Genomic DNA, 25,957 nt, shown 5'->3' with positions numbered 1-25,957 from the left:
CTGTTTATGTGTTATTTAGAATTTTTAGAATTTTATGGTAATTTTAATTGGATTTTGATTCGGAACCAAATAATTAGAATAAATTAGATTAAATTAAGTTGAGTCAAGCTCAATTAAGTCCACTAATCAAGGCTATATAAGGCATACACACACACACACTAGAGCTTCTTTGTTCATCTTTTCTTAAGGAGAAAACGTAAGAGAGGGAGAGCTAGAGTGAGAGGGGTGAATTCAAAAAAGAAATGAGGAATTGCTAGAGAATTAAAGGGAAATTGGAGAAATTGAGCAAGAACTCACTAGAATTCAAAGAATTGAGAACCTTAGATAAGAAATTCAATCTTTAAGCTTTGTGTTTAACTCATTCAATGCATGAATTCAAGAGAATTAAATAGATCAACATAAGAATTAAGTTAAGATTGGAGAATTATAACTCAATTCCTACATGCATGCACATTTCATAGCATTTTGGGTTGTTTTCAAAAGAATTCCCACATGCATGGTCTTATCTTGGTTTTGTTATAAGAATTTAGCATGTTTTTGAGCTAAATATCTCATTTGATCATGTTTTGGAGGGTTTGAGTTCATAACAAGCCATGTATGTTATGCTTTCAAAATTTCAAGTTTGACTTTGAACAATTCACTTGCTTTTGGGCCTTGATTTTGTGAAATGATCTTTAATTAAAGAATGCGTTTTGAAGCTTTGGAATTGAAATTTGGAGCTTAGAGAGCAATCTGGAAATTCCAGAATTCGCACTTTTCGCTCAAGCGGTGAAGTCTGAGCTTGAGCGAAGAATGCAAGATCCTAATACTTTTACAGAGTTGGGGGTTGGCTCGAGCAGTAGAACCTATGCTCGAGCAACCACCCTTATTTTGAGCCCCTGGCTCGAGCAACATAAGTTGCGCTCGAGTGTAAAATGAAAGCTTCCAGAAGTTTTGTAGATTGCTCGAGCGACCAAAGTTGCGCTTGAGCGAAGACCTTATTTTAAAAAATTTGACTAAGTGTTTCAACTCATATTTTGGCATACTCATTGCATCTTAAGCATTCCTAAGCCTTAATTAAGATTTGATTGTCTGCATGTCCACTCGAGCGAGGAAAGCCACGCTCGAGCGTAGACCCTATTTTCAGCACTTTTTGAGAAATGTTTTCCAATGCATTTTTGCATCCTCATTCCATCCTAGGCATTCCTAGGCCATGTTTAAGACCCCATAATGAGGATAAGAGATTAGAAACACATTATGACCCAAAGACATAAGTTACGTGCAATTTGAATGTGTGTTTCAAGTGTGTGTTCGTATGTGTGTATTCATGTAGGTCACGCACCTCGGAACAAGTGAAGGGCCGCCTTACCATCTAGTTAGGGCTACCAATCATCTGTGAGTAATAACTTTGTAAAGTTATCTTCAATGTTAAATATTTTCTGAACTTTATGACATAAAATGATTAGTCTTCTGAAATGCTACGCTATGTTTTGAATAAATGAATGATTGTCCAAGATTCTGAAAGCTATTCGTGGCATCCTTAGCTTCATATGATATGGGTCCCTTTATGGGTCATCAGGTCCCTTCATGGGTCATCAAGTCCCTTAATGGGTTATCAGAAACGTCTCTGTGCACATGAGTCATCGGAATGCCTCTAAGGTCGTCCCTTTATGGGTCATCGGATTTGTTAACACTAATGGATGTACCACGTATGATTATATGTGAGGTCTGAATGTGGAAATGATTATGAAGATGTATATGAATCTGTTTCTGATAAGAATTTGATTTATAACCCTGTGATGGACATCATTCATTAAACCATTTACTCTATTATTATTCACTGGGCTTTCACTCACAATTTATATTATGTATGTAGGTGAGCCGGCGTGCAACCAGGGCCCAAGTTGACGGCCTTCTGTTATGTTTTTGTCAGCCAACTGTTGCGCCTCTCGAGGAGGTTTCGGTCGAAGCCTAATGCTATGGTTGTTTTTGTTTTCATGCTAGTCTCTGCATGTGTTTGTAAAGACAGGTCTTGGGATGTACACTTTTGTAAATATTTGTGTCCTTAACTGGCATGCTTATGTATATATATAAGTTTTGAAATTTTATGTCCCATGTACGTTATCACAACTCATTGGACCTTGTCTATTTGGTTTTATTGCTTCCGCAGCCCCTTATTAATTGTTAATCTGTTTAGAGGCCTTGGGTAATCCACGGATTATTGGCCGGTTACGGTGCTAAACCTACAGGGGCGGGTTTGGGTCATGACAGAGTGGTATCAGAGCACGAGTTCTACCGCACACACAGGTCCATACAAGCTTAGGAAGTCCTAGTAAGAAGTAGGGACATTCCATCTGCATGTTTATGTGTATTGTTCGAAAGTGAAAACATAAGTTCAGGTATAAACATGTGAATTTGAATACATAAAGTTTTGTTTACCTATAGCAAATGGACAATGCAAGGAATAATGACACAGTAGGGTCCTCTGTTGCCTGAATGAATAGAATGGAACAAATGCTTGCAACCTTAACCGAAGTGGTGATGCAACAACAAAGGCAACAACCTTTACCACCTCCACCCCTGCCGGCTCAAGTTGAAATAGGCATCGGTGACATCATCAACTTGACACAAAAGTTCATGAAAATGAAACCGCCAACATTCTATGGTGGAATTGAACCGTTGAAAGCAGAGACGTGGTTACTGGAAATAGAGAAACTGTATGAGGTGTTCCCTTGTTCTGAAGCCCAGAAAGTCCTCCTAACCACCTATACTCTGAAGGATGAAGCCCGAAGGTGGTGGTTACTAGTTCGAAATGGCCACGAGAATATGACATGGACTCAATTCAATACAATTTTCTATGACAAGTACTTTCCTCAGTGCTTCCGAGACCGGAAGGTTTCAGAATTCCAGGAACTCAAATAAGGTAGAATGTCTGTAGCCGAGTACGAGGCTAAGTTTACTGAGCTGGCCAGGTTTGCTCCTCACATGGTAGACACAGACTACAAGAAGGCCCGCAAGTTTGAGGGTGGGTTGGACTTGGACATACTGGATAGGGTGGAAGTCCTGAACCTACCCACGTACGTGAACGTTTTGGATAGGGCATTAATGGCAGAATCCATCCTAGCAGCGAAGAAACAAACCCTCGCCCCATGAACTGATTGGACGAGGAAAAGGTATGAAAACAGTTTCAAAAAGGGTCGTTCATTTTCTGGGAATAAGAGGCGAAACACAGGATCTTACAGTAGCTCAAGCCAAAGTAGTGGTACTATACCGACTTGCTCGGAATGTGGTAGGAAACACAAAGGGGATTGTTATCGAGCTTTGTGCGCCTGTTTTAGATGTGGAAAGACTGGTCATATGATGAAGGATTGTCCTATCAAGTTCAAAAATACCAACCAACCAGCGGCAAGCTCAGCTGGATCCGCTTCAGCATCCAAGACGAATACGAGGGCCAATATTGGGAAAGAGCCTCTGAGGCAAGGTCGAGTGTTCGCCTTAGTGCCCGGTGACGTACTAAACACCTATACCGTGGTGTCAGGTACACTCTCTGTATGTTCTCAAGATGCATGCGTATTGATAGATTCTGGTTCTACACATTCCTTTGTTTCGCATGCTTTCTCTCGAAAATTGACTAGACCATTAGAACTTATGACATATGTGTTATCTGTATCTACGCCGTCTGGGGATTCTATGATGTGCACTCATGTTTATCCGGCATGTGATATTATGATTGGCGATATGATGTTATATGTTGACTTATTACCCTTGAACATTGACCACTTTGATTGTATTTTGGGAATGGACTGGTTGACTAAATGATGTGCTACCATTGATTGTGCAAGTAAATCTATTGTGTTTAGACCACCGAGTATGCCTGAATTTACTTTTACTGGGAATGGGGTAGTTCCTCCCCTATATCTGATTTCGGCTATGAAGGCTGTAAAACTGCTTAAGAAGGGATGTAGGGGTTACTTGTGTTGTATACTGACTACATTATCTGACAGAATTACTGTAGAAACTATCCCTGTTGCTTGTGAATTTCCCGATGTATTTCCGAATGATCTACCTGGGGACATAATTGATAAGGAAATAGAATTCACCATTGATGTAACACCTGGAACACAGCCCATTTCCAAGACTCCATATGGGATGTCAACTTCTGAACTAAAAGAACTGAAAGAACTAAAAGCTCAACTACAGGAACTCTTAGACAAGAAATTTATCCATCCAAGCACCTCATATTGGGGTGCTCCAGTCTTGTTTGTCAAAAAGAAGGATGGGTCCTTGAGGTTGTGTATAGACTACCGAGAATTGAACAAAGTGACTATTAAGAACAAATATCCCTTACCTCGAATAGACGATTTGTTTGATCAACTTCAAGGAGCTAAAGTGTTCTCCAAAATTAATCTTAGGTCTGGTTATCATCAGTTAAAGGTTAAAGCAGAAGACGTAGAGAAAACTGCATTCAGAACTAGATATGGACACTATGAATTCCTGGTAATGCCTTTTGGAGTAACAAACGCACCTGCGGCTTTTATGGACCTAATGAATAGGGTTTTCAAACAATATCTTGATGAATTCATTGTTGTGTTTATCGATGACATTCTGATATATTCTAAAGACAGGGAAGAACATGAGAACCATCTGAGAACCACCTTACAGATTTTGAGAGAAAAGAAATTGTATGCTAAATTGTCCAAGTGTGAATTCTGGCTTAACAGTGTGGCATTTTTGGGACATATAATCAACAAGGATGAAGTTTCTGTTGACCCTTAGAAAATTGAAGCTGTCGTGGATTGGCCTAGACCGACAAATGTGACAGAAATCCGAAGTTTTCTGGGATTTACAGGTTACTACCGGAGGTTTGTGAAAGACTGTTCCAAGCTGGCCGTGCCATTGACTCAGTTAACTCAGAAAAATGTGCCATTTGACTGGAATGAACAAAGGGAGGTAGCTTTCCAAGAGTTGAAAACCACGTTAGTGACTGCACCAATCTTAACTTTGCCTAATGGTATTGATGGGTTTCAAGTGTACAGTGATGCTTCCTACAAGGGTTTGGGGTGTGTATTAATGCAAAACGGAAAGGTGATTGCCTATGCTTCTAGACAACTCCGACCCCATGAAAAGAATTACCCAACGCATGATCTTGAGTTAGCAGCTGTGGTGTTTGCTTTGAAAATCTGGCGTCACTACTTGTATGGGGTGACTTGTGAAGTGCACACTAACCATAAGAGCTTGAAATACTTCTTCACCCAAAAGGAATTGAACATGAGCAGAGACGATGGTTAGAGTTAATCAAGGATTATGATTTGTAGATTTTGTACCACCCAGGAAAAGCTGATACCGTAACGGATGCCTTGAGCCAAAAATCGACGGGAAATTTGTCATGTTTGTTATCCAACCGAAAGGAATTGCGAATTGACCTAGAACAAGACGGGTTGTTAACCGCTATCTCCGCTCAACCTACAATTTTTGACGAGATCAAACAGAAACAATGCGAGGATGAATACTTGAAAAAGATCACGGAGGAGTTTGACTCAAAGCCGAGGCCAGGATTTATGGTGGAGAAGGATGTGTTGAAGTTTCAGAACCGTCTTTGTGTACCTGATTATCATGATTTGAGGAAACGTGTTATGACCGAGGCTCACAGTAGTAAATTTGCTATGCATCCGGGGAACACGAAGATGTATCACAATTTGAAACAGAATTTCTGGTGGCCTGGAATGAAAAAGAGTATTGTAGACTTTGTGGCTTAATGTCTACATTGCCAACAGGTTAAAGCTGAACACCAGCGACCCGCTGGCCTGCTACAACCACTCCCAATACCGGAATGGAAATGGGAGCACATTACCATGGACTTCATTGTGGGATTGCCTCGTTCTTCTCGAGGTATGGACTCTATCTGGGTTATAGTTGACCGTTTAACTAAATCTGCCCATTTTCTGCCTGTCAAAACTATTTGTAATGCTGACAAATTGGCCAATATCTATATGACTGAAATTGTGAGACTGCATGGAGTGCCGGTATCTATTGTGTCTGACAGGGACTCAAAATTTGTATCGAGATTTTGGCAGAGTTTGCAACAGGCTTTGGGGACTGAATTGAGACTGAGCAGTACCTATCACCCACAGACAGATGGCCAAACGGAATGAACGAACCAAACTCTGGAGGATATGCTTAGAATGTGTGTGTTAGACTTCCAGGGGAATTGGGAAACCTACTTGCCCTTAGCTGAATTTGTGTACAACAACAGTAACCATTCAAGCATTGAAATGGCACCTTACGAAGCTTTGTACGGGAGAAAATGTCGTTCTCTGATATGTTGGGCTGAAGTAGGTGATAGACCTTTATTGGGACCAGAACTTGTGCAAGAAACAACTGAGAAAGTGAGGCTAATCCAGCAACGTTTGAAAACTGCGCAGAGTCGGCAGAAAAGCCATGCTGATGTCCGAAGAAGAGATAGGGAATACGAAGTTGGGGATCATGTGTTCGTAAAGGTGACCCCGATGAAAGGTCAAACTCGGTTTGGTGTTAAGGGCTAATTGGCGCCAAGGTATGTTGGACCTTATGAGATTCTTGAAAAGATCAATCCAGTATCATACCGGGTAGCCTTACCCCCAGTAATGGAGTATATGCACAATGTATTTCACGTATCGATGCGTCGAGAGTATCTAAGAGATCCGCTCCATGTCATTAAGCCAACACACGTACTTTTGAAAGATGATTACACCTACGAGGAAAGGCCTATCCAGATTGTGAATTGGAGGATCAAGAGACTGAGGAATAAAGAAATACCGTTAGTAAAGGTTGATTGGCAAAACCACGGAGGAACCTATGCAACCTGGGAAATCGAGGAAGACATGATGAAGAGATATCCGGACTTGTTTCCATTAGACCCAATGTTGTCTCAGAATGAAGGTAATTCGAGTTTGGAAGACCAAACTCTTTTTAAGGGGGGAAGACTGTAACAACCCCGACCCCTGATTAACGTAATTCGTACTTAATTATGCCTAACAATAATTTAGGAAGGATTTGGATCTAATTTGCATGTGTGATTGCATGACTTGGTGTTCCTATCTGTTCGACGTAAAAATATTTGTTCTCGTTTGAACTTTGATCTGCAAAATTGAAAGCCTTATCAGCTTTCGAATCAGAAATTGACTTGTGTTATGTGCTAATTAGGATTTATAGAGTTTTATGGTAGGTTTAATTAAAAATTGATTTAGTATGATTAAATTGGATTAAATAACATTAAATTACACTAGTTTGAATTATTACACTTATGCCACTTAGTGACTTGAATTCAGACCACTCCCCATTACACCTTATTACATTTAGAGACATCTCTCATCAGCCTTCTTTGGGAGACCAAACCATAGGAGCGGGAGAGAATAAGAGAACAAAATTGAATCATCTAGAATTTTGCTTGAATTTGGAGGGATTGAAGGCAACTTGGAAGATTAGGCTACTAAGCTTGGAATTCAAACCTAAGGTAGTGAATTCATCTCCTTAATCATGATATTGAGTTGTAGCTTGCTTGATTCGTGGAAACATTGTAGATTAGAGTCTAGTTTGGCCTAAAATGTGGAATTGAGGCTTAAATCATGCATGCATGTGCATTTCTTCACATTTTGAACATGATTTCAAGAGTTTCTTCCATGCATGTGTTAATTTCACCCGCATTGTGGTCATTCAACTTGTTTTCCATCAAATTATTAAGTTTGGTTATGTTTTGGAAGGTTTGAATTCAAGGGGGGTCCTTGCATGTTGGATTCATAGCATATTCATGGAGTTCATGTTGATTTTGCACAAATTGGGTTGCTCTTGGGCCATGATTTCTTGAATTGAAGCTTTAAACATGTTGTTTTATGGGTTACTAAGTGTTTTCCAAAGATTTGGCCTAGAAAAATGAGTTTTGGATGGTTGGAGGTCAAGTTTCATGTTTGGAGGTCGATCTGGATTTTTCAGAAATTTAACCCACGCTCGAGCGTGAAACCTGAGTACATGCATTTCCGCTCAAGCGGCGAGAGTCACGCTCGACCGTGAAATGCGTATACCCAGAAGTTTGTGTGTTTTGCAGTCCGCTCGAGCGAGGGAATTCACGCTTGGGCGAGACTCTGAGTGTCACGCTCGAGCGTAGGTCGAGCGCTCGTCAAGCGTGAAAATCACGCATCCAGTACTTTTCATGAGTTTGCAGTAAGCTCGAGTGAGGAAATTCACACTCGAGTGAAGCTTCATTGACTGCATGTCCGCTCGAGCGAGGAAAGCCACGCTCGAGCGTGGAACCAATTTTCAACAAATTTTGAGAAATGCTTTTCAATGCATTTTTGCATCCTCATTCCATCCTAGGCATTCCTAGGCCATGTTTAAGACCCCATAATGAGGATAGAGATTAGAAACACATTATGAGCCAAAGACGTAAGTTACGTGCAATTCGAATGTGTGTTTCAAGTGTGAGTTCGTATGTGTGTATTCATGTAGGTCACGCGCCTCGGAACAAGTGAAAGGCCGCCTTACCATCTAGTTAGGGCTACCAATCATCTGTGAGTAATAACTTTGTAAAGTTATATTCAATGTTAAATATTTTCTGAACATTATGACATAAAATGATTAGTCTTCTGAAATGCTACGCTATGTTTTGAATGAATGAATGATTGTCCAAGATTCTGAAAGTTATTCGTGGCATCCTTAGCTTCATATGATATGGGTCCCTTTATGGGTCATCAGAAACATCTCTGTGCACATGAGTCAGCGGTATGCCTCTAAGGCCGTCCCTTTATGGGTCATCGGATTTGTTAATGCTAATGGATGTACCACGTATGATTATATGCGAAGTTTGAATGTGGAAATGATTATGAACATGTATATGAATCTGTTTCTGATAAAAATTTGATTTATAACCTTGTGATGGACATCATTCATTAAACCCGTTACTCTGTTATTATTCACTGGGCTTTCGCTCACAGTTTATATTATGTATGTAGGTGAGCCGACGTGCAACCAGGGCCCAAGTTGACGGCCTTCTGTTCTGTTTTTGTCAGCCAACTCTTGCGCCTCCCGAGGAGGTTCTGGTCGAAACCTAATGCTATGGCTGTTTTTGTTTTCATGCTAGTCTCTGTATGTGTTTATAAAGACAGGTCTTGGGATGTACACTTTTGTAAATATTGGTGTCCTTGACTGGCATGCTTATGTATATATATTAGTTTTGAAATTTTCTGTCCCATGTACGTTATCACAGCTCATTGGACCTTGTTTATTTGGTTTTATTGCTTTCGCAGCCCCTTATTAATTGTTAATCTGTTCAGAGGCCTTGGGTAATCCACGGATTACTGGCTGGTTACGGTGCTAAACCTACAACGGCGGGTTTGGGTCGTGACAGTATCTTTTGAACAGCCTGTTCAATCAAATAACCATATGCCTCCGCCTTCTATCTACCCCAAATAGAAGGTAGTCCTACATACTTAGATTCACACATCATTAGAGAGATATCCATAATCAAACATATCTCATGTTGGACTAGCTCAGGTGTGTTGGCTGAAAAGTGAATGCTAGACTTCTCTCAGTTAATCAGCTGTCCCGATGCAAGGCATTACTCCTCCAAACATTTCTTCAATTGTTGGCATTGATCTACATTAGCATTGGAGAATAATAGAACATCATCTGCAAAGAATAAATGGGATAGAATAAGGCAACCTATTTTCAATTTGATTCCATCTAAACGATTGTAAAAAATGCTCTTTGAAATCAATCTTAAAAGAACATCTGCGACTAGGATAAATACGTAAGGAGATAGTGGATCCCCTTGACAAAGACCCCTCTGAGGATTGAAGGTTGCTCTTTTTTCTCCATTAGCAAAAATGGAGAAAGAAACAATACTCGTCACTTCCATAACCCACTGGACCCAAACAGAACTGAAACCCATTTTGATAAGAAGAGCCTCTAGAAAATCCCACTGGATACGGTCATATGCCTTATTGAAGTCTAACTTGATCGCCATCTCATGCACCGCTCCTCTCTTCTTCAACTCCAAATGGTGAAACTCTTCATGGGAAACTAGAATATTATCCTGGATCAAGCGACATAGCACAAAGGTTGATTGTTGCGGGGAAATCACTTGTTTCAAGATTGGCTTAAGTCTATTGGCCAAAATTTTTGTAATGATCTTAAGAATGAAGTTGCACAAGCTTATGGGCCAAAATTGTGTGAGTTTCTCCGAGTTAGGCACTTTGGGGATGAAGACCAAATTTGTGTAATTCAATTCCTCAAAAGATGCCCATTAGCAAAGAAATGCTGAACTGCTAAGCAAACTTCATCAGCCACCATTTCCCAATAATTTTGGAAAAAAATTCCTGTGAAACCTTTAGGTTCTGGTGCTTTCAAATGACCCAATTGGAAGGCAGCTGCCCTAATTTCATAGTTGGATACGGTTTGCATCAATGAGGAATTCATCTCATCCGAAATGACTTTCTGAACAATCAATAAAACAGAGTCAAAGTTTTTGGGAGGGAGGCTTGTGAAAAGATAAGAGAAATAATCAAAGAGATGTGAGTCAATATCATTATCCGTTGTTAATCATCTTCTCTCCTCATTGAGCAATTTAACAAGTTGGTTTCGTTGACGGCACTAGATTAAATTAGCACGAAAGAAGGTTGAATTCTGGTCACCCAACTGAAGCCATTTTAGCAGAGAACCTTGATGAAGAAACATCTCTTCACGGATAAGCACCATTGAAATTTCATCTTTAATCTCCCTTTGAGAAACAACATTCTCTTCTGACCATTCTGGAGCATGAAGTTGAGCCAACTTGGTTTTGAGATCAGCCAACTTGATCCTATTATCTCCAAATTCACAACGGCTCCAAGATTTCAACCCCATCAGCCTCTTAATTTTTTAGACAACTTGAGCATAGGAGAACTCGAAGCCCACTTTTTTCTAATTATCTCAAGACAATTGGAAGAAGTTGTCCACATCGAATCAAATTTAAAAAGACGAGGCACATGTTTTGGAGGAATGCAACTATTAAGAACAATGGGGCAATGATCAGAGCCAAGAATTACCTCATGAATGAGTTGAGCATAAGGAAACATTTCCTGCCAATCAACATTTGCCACCGCTCGGTCAACTTTCCCAAGCATTATTCCTGCCCATTTGGTTGTTTGTCCATATGAAACCATGCCCCTTGAATTCCAAATCCATCAGAGCACATTCCTAGAGCAATTGCTAGAAACCCATAATTCATCGTTCTATCCATTTGAAAAAAACCCAATACATCCTATCCCAAAATTAATTGACCAAAATACCCCACGTTATATATATATATATATCTTTTGGCGGAAAACACTCACATACATTGTTCAACTTCTTATTATAGTCTCAACTCTCAAAACTACATCAATTGAAGATTTCTTTAATTTCATATTACAATTTCAAAGATTTGTCTCCAAAAGCATTCAGAATTGAAACCTTAGCATTCGCAATCTAAACCATAGTCTACTCCAACTGATTTCATAGTTGCAAATATGACTTAGAATTATCATTTTGTAATTTAAATTTATTTTATATATGGATCTCACAATACATAAATTCAATATCAACCACACATTTTCATTCGGGATAAATTCATGGTGGTTAAGGTGTTCCTAGACTTATTCTTTCTTTTTTTTTCTTTTTTTTTTTGTAGAGCAAGTAATCTTGTTTTTCTCTCTAGAGTAAATAATCTCATTTTTTTGTATAGAGTTTTTCTCTTAGGTTCGCACGAATTGAAATCTTGGTCAAGGTGTCTCATTTTTTTTTCTGTAGAGTTTTTTTTTTTCTGTAGAGCAAATAATTTCGTTTTTTTGTATAGAGTTTATTCAAATGTCATTGCAAAGTTCATTGTCAGTTTTGTATAAATAAATCTAACAAATTTCACAGTTTTATTAAAATAAAAATTACAAATTTCTTGGCTTTTTTTTCTTCTGTATCTCCCTTCCCCTCCTTCTATTTTTCTTTAACACTCTGGTACAAACTGAAAAATTTCACAAAATATTGAATAGAATTGAGAAAGCTTTCAATTCGTGCGAAACTAAGAGAAAAACTCTATACAAAAAAATGAAATTATTTACTCTAGAGAGAAAAACGAGATTACTTGCTCTACAGAAAAAAGAAAAAAATAATAATAATAATAATAATAAGTCTAGGAACACCTTAACTACCATGAATTTATCCCGAATGAAAATGTGTGGTTGAGATTGAATTTATGTATTGTAAGATCCATATATAAAATAAATTTAAATTACAAAATGATAATTCTATGTAATTTCTAAATAGTTAAGTCTGAATTTGTAATATTACTGCAGAAAAAAGAGCTAGACCTTCAACACTAATCCAAATCCTAAAAAATCAAAATCATACAACTAAAACAATAATTTGAAAATCAATCAACTCGTTCAACCAATTTCACAAGGTGCCAATAATGAATTTGGAAAAGTTTAACTCATCTCCTTACATCATGAACAAGGGCAAATTTGCCAAATTAAAATTAAAAAAAAAAGAAAAAGAAAAAAAGAGAGGACTTAGTAAGTTAAAAAATTAGTCATGGGACTTATCCTAGCAAATGTTTCACAGATGGGACCTCTAGTTAATAAACCCAAAATAGGGGCTTATATATAATTATATTTCTTGCATTCTTTTCTCACTCCAAGACACAATTGAATAGGTCTCGTATACATTTATGAATGTGAGCCCATTGCTCTGTGTTTATGAGTGAGAAAATGAAATCAGAAATGAGATTATATATAACATTATACAAAATTTGAAATCTATGACATCTTACTTAATACTGAATGATAAATTTTTAATCATTTATGCTTAAACCATTGCTGAGGTATATCATCATATCCCGTAATTGTTGCCACCTCTTCATCTCACTACTTTAACAACCAATAATATTTCATAACCACACAAACACCACCACCGTTACTCATTGTGGATAGCACGATTTCAAACAACCCAGTTGGAATATGTTAACCGAGGTACACACGCAGTGAAAGGAAAAACCAAGCTAGTTGGAGCTCGGTCTAGTCTGCGGCTTTAGCATGGCCATGTTATCTTGGTCGTATTGACATCTAACCATGGTAAAACCATCTCACTTGGTTTAAGCAGAGAGGGGTGTTGAAGGATAAGCATTATCTTTCAGGAATGTGATTCCTAAGAGGACTCTACATGGAGGAGTAAGAGTACTACTAGGATTGTGCCACACGGAACCTATAAAAGTCCATAACATCACCTATGAAGAGGTAACACAACTTTGATTCCCGAATACACGGAGCTTTTGTCTATTTGTCTACTTTACTTAGGCATCAGAGAGGTATCCGGCACACACCCGCCGGCTAGCTCACGTTTGTGTTTTCAGGGAGTAAAGCGACATCGTACGGAGGAGCGCAATCTTGATCAACAGGATTATACGAGAAGGTTTATTTCTTTCCCGTACATGATTCAAGTTGATCACTGATAATTGACTACTTTGGAACAATGAATAGTGCTGCCCGATGATGTAGAATTGCTTATATAATCTTGAAAGTCCTGATCGCAAGCTATTACAATTAAATCGTCCACTTCATCTTTATACTTGACATAATAAGTTCCATCCTCTAAGTGCAGTCTCTTGGCGATTTGCTGCTATAACTCAACTAGTCCCGATGTCAAAGAAAAAGGAAACTTTATTATAATATCATTGATATAATTTGCCTTCACGGTCACAACATTTGCATCTCGGATCACTGTATTACGTGGGTTTGCGTGAAAAACAACAGCAGAGGCTTGACTAAAAGGCCGATCAGAACTTAATTGTGGTATTTGTTGATGATTAACACCCGGGGAAGATTCACTAGGTTGAGAGGAACCAACCATATTCTTCTTGCGTGGTGGCCACCTCGGGAAACCATAAACCCTACAAATACGTTTTAATGTAGATTGGCTAACTGCAAAAGGAAGAATCTAGCTAAGAGACACAACTTTATGTTTGTTAGTGCAAAATGTCAAATATTTCTTTACGAGAAGAATGTCGAGTTGAAAATAATAAGTAAAATCACAAGCAATATTCTATTTTAATTTGTTAAGAGTGCAGATACCTTGGAGGCTATCTGCAACAACCTAGATGCTATTTCTTGAATTTTGTAAGATATCATCTAAAGGAATTTCAATTTTGACTCTTTTTGGCCTCTTTGTTTTGCCTTTTTTCTATGAATTGCTTCCATTGTTTAATGCATCCATTGATTGTTGATTTGATGAATCCAGTTGTGTCATCTCCCCTCCACTTTGTAAGGGCTCCAGCCTAGGCAAAGATTTAGTAGTTTGGGACATTTGAACAAAATCAAGTTTCTCACCATTCTGAAAAGAAATTTCTTCAATACATAAATGTTCCCCAAGTTCTTCTTCGGAAGCAAGCTTAAAAGTTTTGAAATTTTTCTTCATTGTTTCCAATATTTTCCTCAATGCAGTCTGTTGATTACTGTAGTCTTTGTTGCTTGGCGACATAAAGCACTCTAACACGTAAATGTCCTTTCCGGTGCAACTACTTTGCAAGCATATTGCAAAACAACCACGTAATTCATCAGCTTGTGCAGAGTGTGCCAATGGGTAGTCAATTATGCTAAATTGGGTTACATCATTGCACAATAATACATTAGGGGAGCAGAATGCTCTCCCAACAACTCCATGCCCTTTTCTTAAGTGATGTTCAACATTGGCCATATTGAATAGTTCGTAGCAGTTAACTTCATCGAATTTGAGTATCGCATGAAAGATGTCACCCTTAACCAGAGCCCTGCATGTCCAGTCTACCTTGGACGGGGCCCATACTTGAGCAAATGTAAACCATGAACTTCACGCACAACTTCCAACACCTGGTTGATTTCATTTAAGGCTTTTCTTTGTCTCACATTCTGGTTGAAAAGCTTTGTCACATCCAAGTGTTGTCAAAAGATATTCCTCATCATATTAATTTTAAAAATAAAATAATTACCAAATTTGATATTACATTACAGTGTACCACTTACAAAATCCATCCAATGGTCTGCATGTGAAATTGAAGATTCCAGACCTACCTCTTGCCGGGGAATGGAAAGATGCGACTAAGGAATCTTGTACACTTTGAAATGTAGAATATTTGTTTGCAAAGAAAAAGAAGCATTTAAGAGACTCTAAAAACAATTCAGTTAGCTAAATGAGCACGGAATGCAATAAAAAAAACACAACTTGACGTTTTGCTTTGCTTTCTTTCTTTGTACCATAGAAGCTCATGCTGAGAAGATAAACAACACACTATTTTATCCTCAATTCAATAGTTTATTCATTGTATCTTTTTGGATCTTATAATTTTAATTATAACAATTTACCTTTTAATTTTACATTTTGTGTCACATTGATATTGATAACAACTATGAGGAAATAATGCAACTACATACTCCTCACATGCCATTCGGCACTGACAAGATGAAAAAAATAAACAAATAATAGTTGTAGCTTCATCTTGTATTAATTTTTGGGAGACTTACGGGTAGGTTCTAATAAGTGGACTTATTGTCCAATAGGTCCTATGATAATTAATAACATTTTTCATTCAACACTATTAAAAAACGTCACTAATTATTAATTTTCAGCGATAATCTGAAAATTGTCACAAAAAATGTAACTAATTATAAGTTTTAATGACAATTTAAAAAAATTGTCACAAAAAAGTCACTAATTCACAACTTTTAGTGACAATTTAAAAATTCGTCATAAAAAAACATCACTAATTGTAAGTTTTAGCGACAATTTATAAAAATCATGACAAAAAAAAAGTCACTAATTATTAATTTTTAGCGACATATGCAAAAAATTGTCACAAAAAAATTATTAGCGACGATTTTACCAAGACTTATTTTCAATAGGAGTTGATGGGAATTAAGTCTAATTATTAGGACCTATTGGTAGTTTACACTTAATTTTTTTAGTCCGATTAATTTCGATTTCAAAAGATTAGCGTTTTAATTTTTGTAATTTGTGTTTAATTGGTCAAAAAAGCTATGAATTTTATGCAGAATAGACACATGAGGAGCACGTAACCATGTTCCATTATAATAGGATCAAATATGCACAAACTAAAAGATTAACGGAAAAAAATGTTGGTCTAATGGATTATTCGGTCCAATGGGCCAGATACCACACAGTAGTTGATGATTATTAATAAAATGAGTCATTTGTTGTATAATTAGAAACTTGAAGAGGCGTGACGTACTTTCCAGAATCACAATGGACAATATGTTTTTTAAACAAATTATATTTTTGTAATTTACCCTATTAAAAACACATTTCTCATCTATTTTCTAATTTCTTTGATAATTTTTTTTTCTTTTAAATTTAAATTATCAAAGGAGCACAATTCTGCATACATGTAAGAAAGGAGAGAGAGGAGTTAATCAATCAAGATTAGAAAGACATAAAAAAAATGCCAATTTGTGAGTTGGGGGACTAACCTCAGGACAATTAAGCAAAACCCCCCAATTATAGTTGTCGTCCAATAGAAATTCATTTGAGGACGCTGTTGAAACTATCTCAAGTACACCAACACATAAGTGGGTAGAAGGATCAAACAGTGGGATAGCCCAAGATAGTTTAAATACTACATCAATGACCACGTCAACACTAGGTGCATATGCAACATGTCATAACAAGATATTGCATTTTTTGTTTATGTTTATAGCCTTTTTCTTTTAAAAATTAGTTAAGTTAGTTTGATTGGTTAGCTAAAATAAAGAGTATAGTCAGAGCACCTACTAGCCAAGTTAGTTGGGCAAAATAGAAGGAGTACTTTTTTTGGGTATTTTACAAGGCATTTTGTCTAACAATCTTGGAGTTAAGAGCCTCTCCAACTCACTAGCCACATAATATCTGTTAGTTAAAATGCATAGTATAATTCATTTGTTTAAAATTGAATGCACTAGGTCTATAATTTGACATTTTACCTCAGCTCACATTCACTAGCTAAATGAAACTAACTTTCAAAGGCTAAGCAAAATATTTTTGACCTTTATGATTTTTTCCCTCCATCTTCATTACTGATGTGGCATTTCTTAAAGTGAGTAATATTTGGATGAATAATTAAAATAAAAAACACAATTAGAGTGCAAACATAAAAAAAGTAGATAGGTAAAATAAAGTATATACATTATAATAACTTATAGATAGATAAAATACCTAATATTATTGAAGATAATCTAACATAGTGACATTTCACATTTAAACCACATTTATATGTTTTTGCCATTTGCCTTATGGTTCATTTTATGATTGTCATCTATTGAGAAAAAAATAAGTACAATGACAAAGATAATAATACTTCCAGTGACATCCACAGGGCCATGTTTGCACAATGAAGATCATTTAGCATATAGGGAAATTGCAACCATATATCTATATAATAAGGGAAGAAGATTTTTGAAAATGTATAAAATGTATGTGAGATACATTTTGATCCAATGGCTGAGATTAATCCCAAATTTATATCAATGGTTGAGATCAATAGATCTCCCGCCCAAAGACTTCTCTCCCTAAAGCATCGTTGTCTCTTTCCCACCTACCCACCTTCCCTCTCTATCTCTCTCTCATCTCTCTTTCACAGATACATCTCTCTCCCTCTCTGTTCTTCACGGATTCACAGTCATCTCTCTTCTTCTTCTGATCCTCTTAGGGTTTATATCCAACACCGCCCAATCACTCCGATTCGATCTCCAATCGGGTCACAGCAAGTGCATAGCTGAAGACATCAAGACCAATTTCATGTCTGTTGCCAAGTACACCATAGTCAACCCCAACGATCCCCATCCCTTCCCCAAATCTCACAAAATCACCGTCAGGGTATCTTTTCATTTTCACTTTCTTCCATTTTCTCACCTGCCAAACGGCCTATTTTCAATTTTTCTCACCAGATTTTTTTTGGGTTTTTCTTTTCAGGCGGCTGAGGCTGGGGATTACATGACTTTCTTTTGGGCCCTAGATCACAAGCCACAGTCTACGATCACCATTGATTTTGATTGGAAGACTGGTGTGGCTGCTAAAGATTGGACCAACGTTGCTAAGAAAGGCACAATCGATGTGAGTATCTATCTTTCTCTGTGTCTGCCTCTCTTGCTTTCTTTCTCTGTATGTTTGTGTTTTTTTTTTTTTTCATTCGCTAAGTTCCATTGATGTTGGGTTTGTGGTGATTTAGAAATTTTTTTAGTTTGTTGGTGACAATGAGCTTTGTGTTGCACATTTGAATGGGTGGTAAGGATTTTCCAATTAGTAATGTTTTGATTGGGGTAAATGGTGATGTTTTTGAGTTTGTTTCATGGTCTGATGCTAAGTTTTTTTTTTTAATGTTTGATTTTATTTTGCTTTTTTGTTTTTAGGGGTTTTCGTGTTTGGTTGAAGTATGTTCCAGGCATCAGCAATCTTTCAAGGTCTCTCTCTCTCTCTCTCTCAAGATTAATCTAAAAAATTGTCCAAATGATGAAGGATGAGAAGTTGTTTGAGTCTCAAGGTGGTCCTATCATCATCTCCCAGGTGTGGCTTTTTGTGTTTCTTTGCCTCTTTTTCTATAATAAAGTTTATTTTTATCTAAATTTGTATATCATGCAGTGGTTGCCTGAATGCAGTGGTTATCTGAACTTGTATATCATAAAGTTTCTTTGCCTCTTTTGAAATAGTATAATAGCTTCGATAAAGCCGTTATATTTTCATACATCGTGCAATGGTTACCTTATCAGGGGATGATTTCAATGCTTTTTTGTGAAGTAGATTGTTAAATTGATTATTAGGGGAAGATTTCAATGCTTGATTTTGGTTATTAATTTGATAGAACCTTTTGTAGGTCTCATGAGGAAATGTCTCTGAAGATGATAATAACAGCTTTTGGCATTTGAGTTCTACTTGGCTTTTGAAAAATCTTGCATCGATTAGTTTTGAGCATAACTAAAAATAATACATAAGTTCTACTTGGCTTTTGTTCCAAATAGATATTTTGCTCTCTGTTTCTGGTGAAACCACGGTTGGTTTCTTCTTATTTGGGCTGTCATTCTCTCTCTCAATTTGGGTTTATTTCCTGTTTTTGTTGATGTTGTATGGCGACTGTGGTTTTAGTAATTGAAGGAATTTATACTTATTTGCAATGTTTATAGTTCTTTCCGAAAAATGAGAGTGCAGAAGACTGAGTCTAACTTCTTTAGTTTTTTGTTTACATTAGCAAAATGAGGTGTTCCCTTCTCTCTCTTTCTTCCTCTCCCCTTTTCTCTTTGTTTTTGTTTACCTCTAATGGCTGTGTCTATTTCCCTAGCATTAAGCCAATGAGGTGTTTAATTTTTTGACTGCTGTTAGGAAAGAGTCGATTGTTCTCTCACCTTCAGTTCAATTTCAGTTCTTTTGGTATTTTCAGTTCAATTTTATTTGGGTCGTCATTGTCTCTCTCAATTTGTGTTTATTTCCTATTTTTGTTGATGTTGTATGGCGACTGTGGTTTTAGTAATTGAAGGAATTTATACTTCTTTCCGAAAAATGAGAGTGCAGAAGACTAAGTCTAACATTGTGCTTAATTTGTCACCTGAAAACAGTCAGAATGGAAAGTTCAGCTATGGTTATGCAAGCTCCCCTGGAAAAAGATCTACAATGGAAGATTTTTATGAGACAAGAATTGATGGTGTGGATGGAGAGATAGTTGGTCTCTTTGGAGTTTTTTATGGTGTGTATTTCTCTCTCTCTGTGCCATCCACATAACCTTTGGTTTCCTTGAAGAAATAATGTTATTGATGCATAGTAGACTATGTTTGCTAATGTGAATAATTATAAGTTATATTTGATATTGAAGTACTGATAAAGGATTCTACATACAATTCCTCATGCAAATATGTCTCTGTCTCTGTTCGTCTGTTGTTTGTTCTCTCTTTCTCTCTCAATGATTGAATAAATGGATTACTTTTATAAAAAAAATGTTTCTGGTGGTTTCATAAGCATTCACCTATTGGCTTTGGATTGAATCAATCTAATGGATTGTTATACTTCAAAATCATCCAGATAGATAGCTATCAATCATAGATAGCCAACAGATAAATAGCTATACTAGTTTGTTTATCCCAATTCACAATCAATCTGCAAACCAAATTCACAATCAATCAATTTATAAACATTTCAGATTAAAGTATAGTTATTTGTAGTTATTTCTCAAACAAATAGCTATACTTTGAGTGGTACTCAAGTTGATTGTTTGAGAAATAATTTTACCACAGTATCAGTCAAGAGAACACCATTTTGAACTAAGATCTATGTATGATCTATGTCAAGAGAACACCATTTTAGTTCAACTCAAACAAACTAAAGTTTAGCTATCTGTTTAGAATTTTAGTTTAGCTATCTTGACATAGATCATACATAGTTTAGCTATACTTTAGTTCAACTCAAACAAACTTTAGTAGTTATTTATTTTAATAACACCATTTTGAGAATTGTTTAGTATTGATTTATTAATAACACCATTTTTACCTAACTTCTTGGAAATCACCATTTTGAGCTTCTCGCAAGGTTGTTTTTCTTTTTGATTATTTGTTTTTATTGATTGATTAATAACATATTTTGTATAAGCTATTTTTTTTATTTATTAATAGTTAGTATAGAGTATGTGTGTGTTCAAATTGTGAGATGGGTTTTTATATTTGGTTAAACATTCTGGAGAGTAATTGAGTAATTGAGGGAATTACTGACTTCTTTCAGTTAGCAATGGGTTTAGTTATGAGTTTTTGAATTTTGGTTCGAAGCTCTTGCAAGTTTGATGATCTTCACAATCTTCTCTTTGTTATCTTTCTTTTTCATTTTTTATTTATGTAGCTTTCAATTTATTTGGATTGGTGTTTATAAACCTTAAACTGATATGTATTTGTTTTGCTTTTTTGTGTTGTCAGGCATGGGTCTTGACATTAGATTTATATCCAGTAGCACACTCAATTAAGTAGAATTTGGGACCATCACTTAACAATGCCCTTTTATTTGATTTTTTATTTTATTTTATTTCATTTAATTTTAAATTTTAAATTTTAAATTTTATTTATTTATTTTTCCATTACTTGCAAGTGTATTTTAGAAAGGAGCTTCGTGAAATATAAAATTCAGTTCTCTTATAGGTGAGGACTTTGATTGTGAAAGTTGTTATCTGTCATACAAAAACTGGTATGTATAGTTGATCGCTCCTCTCTTGTTGTAATCATCCATGTCCTTTTATTTCATTTTTTATTTTAATTTTTAATTTTATTTATTTATTTTTCCATTACTTGCAAGTGCATTTTGGAAAGGAGCTTCATGAAATATAAATTCAGTTCACTTACAGGTGAGGATTTTGATTGTGATAGTTGTTATCTGTCATACAAAAACTGGTATGTATAGTTGATCTCTCCTCTCTTGCTGTAATCATTTGCTTCTGATATGGCATATTTAAGGATCCCTCCAATAATCTACTTTAGTAATTGCAATTCCGTATAAAGATTTACCTTACTCCCATTACATGTCGGTGGAACATGATGAAGTCCAGTCCCACTAATCTCTTTGCATGTGGGCTTATGCCTGAAACCTGAACTTTGGTGGTGCTTCTTAACGTTCAAGTCATTAGAAGAGTGTAAGAATAACTTAAACTCTTACATTAGGAAAAAATACACAAATACTCTCCAGGTTTTGCTTTAAAGTTAATGATTTTGGTGTAAACTATTTTAATGATTTGGTTGGTGAGAAAGTGTGAGAAATAGTAAAGAAAGTGAAATTTGGGTTTCCTTTTGTTGGGTATACCTCCTTATTGGAGTGTGGGACCCAATTGGTTTGTTAAAGAATTTTAATTTGACTTGGTTTAGGTATAATATATTTTTATATATTATATTTGTGGAGACCCAATTCAATTTGGATACAATTAGGGCTTGATTACAAAACCCTAGATTAACAATATATATTGTTTTAGTGTGTCGTGCCGTATATACAGAACAACATTGAAAACAAATTTGATGGGTTTGTCAATTGGTGTTGATTGTGTAAGTTCACTTGGTCAAATTCAATGCCTTGATGCTGTGTTGGTTCGGTGGGCTGTTTTGGATTTGGCTATTTGGGTTAATGATTTTGGGTCTTCTTCAACTCTGTTTTAGAAGATTTTGGTTCATCTATTTGGTGAGGTCTTTCCTCTTATTTATTTGTGATTATTTGGAATTCACCTAAAGGTGATTTTGTGAGACCTTTGGTGTCTCGTTTGTAATCGTTTGGAACTTATTTGGTTGATAGTGGAATCGGATTTCGATCCCGTGGACGTACCTCACATTGAGGGAACCACGTAAAAATTCTTGTGTTGCCTTTGATTTAATTTTTCCGCATTAATTTTTATTCCCATTGATTGATTTACTTGTGGGAAATCACATATTTTCCCTAACAACTGGTATCAGAGCCATACGATTTATTTGGGTTTAATTATTTGTGTAAATCAATGGAGGGGAATATGGGTCATATGTCTAGCTTCAATGGAAGTAATTGGGTAACTTGGAAAACTAAAATGGAGGACCTATTATTTTGTAAAGATTTGTATGGACCCATTGAGGGTGATAGTGGCAAACCCGAGGGTATGAAAGATGATGAATGGAATAGGCTTAATCGAAAAGCCGTTGGTGTTATTTGTCAATGGATTGATGACAGTGTGTTTCATCATGTTGCTACTGAAACTTCAGCACATGATTTATGGAAAAAATTAGAGGGCCTTTATGATAGGAAATCAGCCACAAATAAAGCTTTTCTGTTTCGTAAGTTGGTTAATTTAAAATATAAAGAGGGTAGCCCTATTCCGGAACATCTGAATGAAATAAAGAGTATTGTTAACCAACTTGCTTCTATGAAAATTGTTTTTGATGATGAGTTGCAGGCTTTGATGCTACTTAGTTCTTTGCCCGAAAGTTGGGAGACTTTGGTTGTGACCGTCAGTAATTCAGCACCTGATGGAGTTGTCACAATGGGCCAAGTCACTAGTAGCCTGTTGAATGAAGAAAATCAGCAGGTTCCTCTCATTCGGAAGCATTCGTTGTGAGAGGTCGAAGCAAAACAAGAGGGAGGAGTAAAACTCCTCATGGTCGTGATTAAAGCCGTGATAAATCAAAATATGGTTCTTTTTCAAAGAAAGACATTAAATGCTATTATTGCCATGAGAAATGGCACATGAAGCGAGAATACCGAAAGCTTAAGAATAAAGAGAAAAGGCGTGACAAAAGTGTGGACAAGAAGCAAGAAGACACAACGGCAGTTACTACCAATGGTGATCTCATGGTCGTTTGTGAAGATGATTGTATCAATTTTGTGGGCCAAGAGAGCAATCGGGTGATTGATTCCGGTGCTTCTTTTCATGTGACTTCTCGAGTTGATTTCTTCACTACCTACACCAAAGGAGATTATGGTTCTGTTCGAATGGGTAATGAAGGTTTGTCCAAGATTATCGGCATGGGTGATGTTTGCTTGGAAACAAATTTGGGCTGTAAGTTGTTGCTTAAAGATGTGAGGCATGTTCCCGACATTCGCCTTAATTTGATCTCTACTGGGAAGCTAGATGATAAAGGCTTCAACAACAAATTTGGTGATGGAATATGGAAGCTCACAAAGGGTTCCTTGGTGGTGGCTAAGTGTAAGAAGACTCATACACTTTATTCGATGCAAGGAAAAATTTGTAAAGGTGTTGTCAATGCACTTGAAGATGATACTTCTACCGAATTATGGCATAAGCGGCTTGGCCACATGAGTGAAAAGGGGCTGCAAGTATTGTTCAAGAAAGAGCTTCTACCCGGTTTGAAAGGTACACATCTTAAAACTTGTGTTCATTGTTTGGCGGGTAAACAACATAGAGTTTCTTTTCATAAAAATGTTGCTTCTAGAAAAGAAAATGTTTTGGAGTTGATTCATTCGGATGTTTGTGGTCCTTTAAAAGTTAGAACACATGGTGGTGCACTTTATTTTGTTACTTTCATTGATGATTATTCAAGGAAAGTTCGGGCTTTTCTACTAAAAACTAAAGATCAAGTTCTAGAAGTATTTAAGCATTTTCAGGCCATGGTTAAAAGAGAAACAGGGCAGAAATTGAAGTGCATCCGATCAAACAATGGTGGTGAATACATTGGGCCATTTGATGAGTATTGTCGCAGCCAAGGTATTCGGCACCAAAAGACAGTTAAGAAGACTCCTCAATAAAATGGCGTTGCCGAGAGGATGAACCGCACCATTGTGGAAAGAACAAGGTGTTTGCTTTCACAAGCTAAATTGCCAAGATCTTTTTGGGGTGAGGCATTGAAGACGGCGGTTGACGTGTGTAGACACCCCATTTTTGACCGACCTTAAGACTCAGACGTCACCGATTGAGTGCTCGGTGATGTTGCGTTTTGTGCTCGTTCAGAAGTCTCAGAGTCGCGGCCGTGAGCCCTGCCTCCGGATTTCCGAACCCTCTTCTGTGCCTTGCCTCGGTTTGCGAACCAGACTCAATTTTCTCTGTTTCTTTTCCTGAGGGGAGGGAGAGGTCCCGTAGACCATCTCTCAGTGGCCGTGGGCTACATTTTGTGGCTGTAGGCCATTTTGCCCATTTCGGAGCCCGGTTCCCGATTTTTCGAAACTGTCAGGCCGTGTGGCTCGGTTCGGGACCGCCTAACTATCTCCGATTGCTCCGGTTTTTGGCATGCATCTTATTTACTCCCTTTTGAGGGACACTGAGGTCTGAGAGACCCACTTCGTGGTCGAATGTCACTTTCGGTGCTTAACAGGCAGTTTTCGGGGCCCCGAACTGCGTGTTCTGGCCCCCGAACATTCGTTTTGCATCAGTTTTCGCTCATTTTTGGTAGGTACCTCTATTTCATCACCAGGAAGGCCGTAGAAGGGTGGGAGGCCAACAATTGTTTCAGAAACCAGTTATATTCCTCCGGCGCCCTCCGACGCCCGTTTTTCTCACTTCCAAGCCAATGTTGACCACCCTAGGGTCACTTTCTTCAATCCTAACCCCTATATTTGTGTTGTACACACATGGGAGGACACCAAAAGTTGGTGGCCGGCCAGTAATTCTACCTGACCCTTTTGAACCCTTCCTAAAAATGGCCTATTCTCTCTCCTGTTTTACAGTTGACAATTTTGAACCACAAGGTTGTGTTGAGGGCACCTGGGAGGACACCAATTTGTGGTGGCCGGCCAGAAAATCTTTTTGACCATTTTGACCCTTGGCCGGCCGGCCATGGGGGGTGGCCGGCCGGCCACCTGCAGCTCCAAAACCTGGCCGGCCTTGCTCCTCAGGGTGAGTACATTACATCTGTATACTTTTTTCCCCCCAAAAATCTGTATCCGGGGGGACAACTTTTGGGGGGAAACTTGATCCATTTTCCCTCCACTTTTTCCCTCCATTTCTCCCCCATTTTTGTCTACATAACAGAGCCTCCAGCATTGGTCCAAGGGTTGGAAAAATTGCCTTGAGCTTGCATATACATACCTCCCTCCATCTCTCTCTTTAACCCTAAAAAAACAACCAAGTTCTACCCCTTTTTCTTCATCACCACCTAGCACCACACTACCACTTCCATTCCAGCAGCTTGGAGGTCTTCTCAGAGGCTAGGAGACAGCTTTTCTTGGTCCAAGAGGTAGCAAAGGATTGGTCTTCAAGGGTGAGTTGATTTCTCCCTCTTTCTAGCTCATTTTTGCAAGTTTTCTTAGCCCCTTTTGCTTGCTGGTTTGAGCTCCGACCATAACTGGAAATATCTTTTTTTTGAGCTCATTTTTCTGTTTCATTAAGGGTCTTACCCTGTTTGGGACCCCCATCTTGCACTTGCTTCATTACCCCTTTGTATGCCATAATCTTGCATAGTATTTTTGGCCTATGTGTAATCTGTTTTGGAGCATGATGTAAACTGTAGATAGGCTTATTTTGAGCCCTTCTTCAACATTGAAGAAG

The 25,957-nt window shown here is 37.4% G+C and overlaps 1 long non-coding RNA gene across 1 annotated transcript; it reads left to right on the top strand.

The window, feature by feature from the left end:
- Window positions 1-17,975: 17,975 nt before the first annotated feature.
- On the top strand, window positions 17,976-19,720 carry LOC145805886 (uncharacterized). The gene is made up of 3 exons (XR_014348093.1): window positions 17,976-18,096; window positions 18,393-18,546; window positions 19,590-19,720. It is a non-coding gene; the product is annotated as an uncharacterized LOC145805886 (long non-coding RNA).
- Window positions 19,721-25,957: the final 6,237 nt, after the last annotated feature.

This window comes from Camellia sinensis, chromosome 13 (assembly GCF_055761805.1).
Source record: "Camellia sinensis isolate YWXY chromosome 13, ASM5576180v1, whole genome shotgun sequence".
Classification (NCBI taxonomy): Eukaryota; Viridiplantae; Streptophyta; class Magnoliopsida; order Ericales; family Theaceae; genus Camellia; species Camellia sinensis.
Note: the sequence above shows the minus strand (reverse complement) of the source record. Positions and strands in the feature narration are given on the sequence as shown.